The sequence below is a fragment of the Alosa pseudoharengus genome, unplaced genomic scaffold (assembly GCF_046254945.1).
Source record: "Alosa pseudoharengus isolate Yale_2024_CS ecotype anadromous, Long Island Sound unplaced genomic scaffold, YU_APseudo_1.1 YU_APseudo_1.1_scf_20, whole genome shotgun sequence".
In the NCBI taxonomy this organism is placed as follows: Eukaryota; Metazoa; Chordata; class Actinopteri; order Clupeiformes; family Clupeidae; genus Alosa; species Alosa pseudoharengus.
Window position 1 is genome coordinate 18,108,373 of NW_027468664.1, and position 4,782 is coordinate 18,113,154.

General features: G+C 40.2%; 1 long non-coding RNA gene across 1 annotated transcript; it reads right to left on the reverse strand.

The window, feature by feature from the left end:
• Positions 1 to 846: 846 nt before the first annotated feature.
• Positions 847 to 2,091, reverse strand: LOC143136654 (uncharacterized). Its single transcript, XR_012989370.1, has 3 exons — positions 2,022 to 2,091; positions 1,070 to 1,484; positions 847 to 907 (listed from the first exon to the last, which is right to left on the reverse strand). It is a non-coding gene; the product is annotated as an uncharacterized LOC143136654 (long non-coding RNA).
• Between the last annotated feature and the right edge of the window lie 2,691 nt (positions 2,092 to 4,782).

A 4,782-nucleotide genomic window follows, 5' to 3' on the forward strand; every position in this document is an offset into this window, starting at 1 on the left:
AAGTACAGTTTGAAGCTTAGATATTCAGAATGTTTGTTGTGTCCGTCTGTAGCCTATTGGTCAAGCTGGGTTACTGTCCACTCCAACAGAGTTCATCACACACTAGGGAGAGAATAAATTAATGACTAATGTCTCAATGTAAATGATAGCGTCTCTAGTTATCAAACTATATATGAAAACAGAAATGCAACCACATCATACTGTAACTGACCTCATGTCATCTTTGTTTTCATGCTGTTTGGCCCCCTCTTGCTTTTTGCCCATTTTCTTTGCTGTGGATACAGTACAGAGTCAGAATATTAGTTTTCACAGCGTAGTATATTAGCAACATTAAAATCATGGGTTTAATACCTTGCAGCCTAGTGAGTGTGTGTGTAATGTGTGTATCATGTTCGTTTACCTCTAAATGAAGAGCAGATGACTGCAGCTGCTCCCACCATCACAAACAGCACAGAAAGAACCAAGCAGATGAAGAAATGCATGCTGGGAAGTTTTGTGATGCTGGAATGACCTGCATGGTGAACAATTACAGAGTAACTTCAGAAGTTATTCGAAGATGAATTATCATTCAATCTTTAAATGTTATAGTCACATACAGTATATAGCTGGTTTACCTTTAACTATGAGTGTGATTGTTCTGAGTCTCATATGTTCATTGCTTTCAATCTCACACGTGTATACTCCCTGGTCCTCTTCAGTCAGGCTAGACAGAAGCAGGGATGCGTTTCCTGGAGAACTGTTACTGAATGTCTGGACTCTACCACTGTAACGCTTCTTTACTTCTGGGTCCAGATCTCCAGTCAACTTATAAAACCCTGTCGTGTTATCAGCCACCCACCGAATCTCACCAGGTTTGGTCTGCAGGTCAGCACAGGAGCAGGACAGGAGAACAGACTCTCCTGGGGATCTGGTGATGGTCTCATTTTTAGGCTCATATAATATACAGCCTTCTGCAAAGCTTTTTCCAGCTCCTACTTCTATTCATGAGAAGACCTCAGTCAGTGACACTTTATATTATAATTTGTCATGATAATTAGGCAAAAATCAACAATAAAAAAAAATGATTTACCTTTAACAATTAGTGTGATTGTTCTGAATCTTCCATCTCCATTGCTTTCAATCACACACATGTATACTCCCTGGTCCTCTTCAGTCAGGTTATACAGAAGCAGGGATGCGTTTCCTGGAGAACTGTCACTGAAAATCTGGACTCTACCACTGTAGCGCTTCTTTTCTTCTGGGTTCAGAGCTCCAGTCAACTTATATTCCTTTTTCTTGTTATCAGTCTCACACTTTCTTGATGGCTACCTCGCTAGCTAGTGGGGGTTTAGCGTATCAGTCACTTGCTACCAAACATGTTTGTTTGTGTTCTGAATCCAGGTTCTAGTTGTCTATTTAGATATCTAGATCGGCCTTCGAATGTCGCCTGATTTGTATTCCGAAGCTGCAGGGGGAGCTGTGTAGTGACAAATGCGAGCCCAAATCTGGCGAAAAACCCAGAAACAGCGAAGGAATTACCAGACCTGCATAGTGCTTCTTTAATGAAACATGCTTTCAAGTTCACAAACAAGACACTTCAGTGCTACTTTTAAAAATTGTGCAAATTGAAATTGCTTTATGGAAGTCCTGCTGCCCAGCTCCCACACCTTCCCACCCACTCTCCATTTGTTTGTTTATTTGATGGGACAGCACTCCTTAGATAAACTCATTTTTATTTGTCAATAAATAACTGGACCAATTCTCATCTGTTGATAGCCAGATTTTAAAAAGGCAACCTAGAATAAAAGGCAATTACAGATACACACTATAAAAGGAGATTACAGATAGACCAGTACAGTGCATACCTATGACATACATGTAGACAGTGTAATCATTATTACAGCAATTATGACCCATACGATTCATCAACACACACGATACAGGCTACATGTGTATGATCTAAATATTTAAAAACATACTTTCCATCCATCACACACACACACACACACACACACACACTCTCAGTATGATATGAAACTCACCAACAGTGACTTGCAGAGCTGTGTAAAGCAGACAGAGGCAGAGCTTCATCTTCAGAGGAGGTTTTGACACAATCACACAAACATCACTGACTATACCAGGCATGTTTGCTACTTCCTCTTCTCAAATGGACACACTTCCACATCTCTCATAGAAAGAGAAACATCTCTACACAAAGCAAAAAGAAAAAAATCATAAACACATAAAGTCACTGTATTATACAGTACAGTAACATCCCAAGCTTCTACTGCCTGACTCTTAGCATATTACTCATTTTTCCTTGCTGTGGAGAGTTGAAATATTAGTCTTCACAACTCTGTGTGTGACTGTGTGTGTGTGTGAGAGAGAGAGATATGTGGCAAGAAAACCACAAGGGGGCGCTAAGTATCTGCTCAAATGGACCGTTTTATTCTCCAGCCTGATTCTAGGGTTATAAATAGGAAATAACATCTGAGCATTTGTTTGACAGACCAAATTTGCATACCTTCTATGTTAACATTAGAGAACAATATACAATACTTATTTTCATTCTACCACTTCTTTAAGTTTAGACTATTTTAAAAACTGCACAAATAAATATTTTAAGGTGCTGTGGGTGGGTTGTCTTTGTATAGTATGTTGCAAAGGTGTGGTGTGCTTTTGATGTCATAAACCTCTAATCACCTGTCACCTCTGAACGTGTGCAGTAATGAATGTTCATTTAGATAATGTTTGAGTGTAATGGTTTATGCTTTCTTTCCTTCCGCTGGAGAGTAAACCTGGTTTTGTCTGACTTCAACATCCTGTGGTCGTTGCTGGCCAGCTGTTCTCTCTCTGATAGGCCGTAGGTCGGTGATATGGTGGCACTGGTGCAGCATATAGCAGTGTTATGGCCCAGATCAGGCCCAGATGAGGTATTTAACGGACTGGCTGCATTACAAATGAGACTGTTCGTTCTCTGACTGACCATGTTAGGGGAGGGTCTGCCCCTAATCAAGTGAGCCTTCGTTAACTGACTGACTGTAGTAAGGGCGATTCTGGAGTTTGAGACAGAATGACTGAGTCAAGGACCTGGGCCAGGTCCAGCACAGATACACATACTTGTCTGTCCCTGACTGGCTTTGTCAGTGACGCCTCTTGGCCTAATCAACATGCAACCTGAACTGAACCGGCGGGCCTGTAGCCACTGAATAAATCTGTTCCAGACACAACTGCTATGGCATTGTGCACTGTATGGGTGGCTTCCCATACATGGACTAAGTCCTATAGTCCTACAGTAGATGAAGATTTCCTTTTTAGTCTAGGCTTGGGCTTAATCCATATATTATATATTTTCTTTTCTCATGTTGATGTAAATTGTTATTAAATAACAAAGGAAGACCTTTCAGAACTGTGTCATTTCTTTGAGTTTCTTATAGGATTGGTAATAATTGAGCTAATTTATATTCATGACTGTTTATGAGAACAACAGGTATCTGTTATACTGTTATAGTGTCACATTTAGTTTGTTCTCAGGATGCAATCTGGTTCTCGTGCGGATGGCAGCTCTTGTCCACCACTGCACCATAAATGTGAGATGTGATGGTCGGGTAGTGGGCAGGGAACTTTCGCACTTCTGTTGTTCCTGCCCTGAGTGTTCCCCTCTGCTGTCTGATGGCTCATTTCTTCTCTCTTAGAGGGCAGGATAATAATAATATTTAATTAGTGAGATTCTTATTATGTGTATGCGTGTGTAATACATTATTTGTTATGTGGATGTATTGTCATGTGTATATGAGCTGCCATTCATCATTTGCATGTGTTGTCATTTGTGTGTTGAAAGGGCTATTCCAAAAACTTAAGTTAGTAAAATTAACTCAAAGGCTAACCTAAAACTTAAAGGTCTACCACTTATTCTGAGTCAAAAGTAGGGTAAGCAATGTTGGATGACGTCACGTTTGTTTATGTTTATGTTTCTTAGCAGACTTCTGTCCAAGACAACTTTACATTAACTTACATTATATTTGAACCAAAGACCAAACTAAATAAACCAGACGGGTAGCTCACTCCTCCTCAGTGCTCCCTGAGAAACTCCACAATGTGTTTTGCTATTGGCTGCCCTCACTTTGTTTGTTTCCAATTGATGGAGCTAGGGCTGTGTAAGAACACCTTTTTTAATAGTCTTCTCAGATAATGTAGAGCTAACAGATCATGAGGAGATATTCTCTAAATATTACTAGTAGTTACGTGTTAGAAATCGTTTAACATTGCTTACCCTACCTTTAATGTAGCTGAGCTTATCAGTAATCTACATTCTTGGAATGCCCCCCTGGTTTGTATATGTTGATGTGTTTACTTCTGTATCTCCAGTAGATGACTGCAGCTGTCCCCAGCACGCCCACCAGCAGGATGATGATAATCAACACAGTGCTGAATGTCTGGACTCTACCACTGAAATGCTTCTTTTCTTCTGGGATCAGATCTCCAGTCAACTTATAAAACTCTTTTTTTTGTTTTCACCAGGACCATTCCACTGAATCTCATCAGGTTTAGTCTGCAGGTCAGTAGAGGAGCAGAGCAGGAGAAAAGACTCTCCTGGGGATCTGGTGATGATCTCATCAGGCTCAGATATTATACAACCTGCAGAAACAAATTAGTACATAAACACCTTATACTATGGAACACAAAATGAATTATTTGAAAGTGCTCATGAAACATTTTTTTTTTGCAAGAAATTTGGCAATACTACTTTCACACAAGTGATGTCACCCCTGCAGGTGCACAGACACATAGACACACACACAC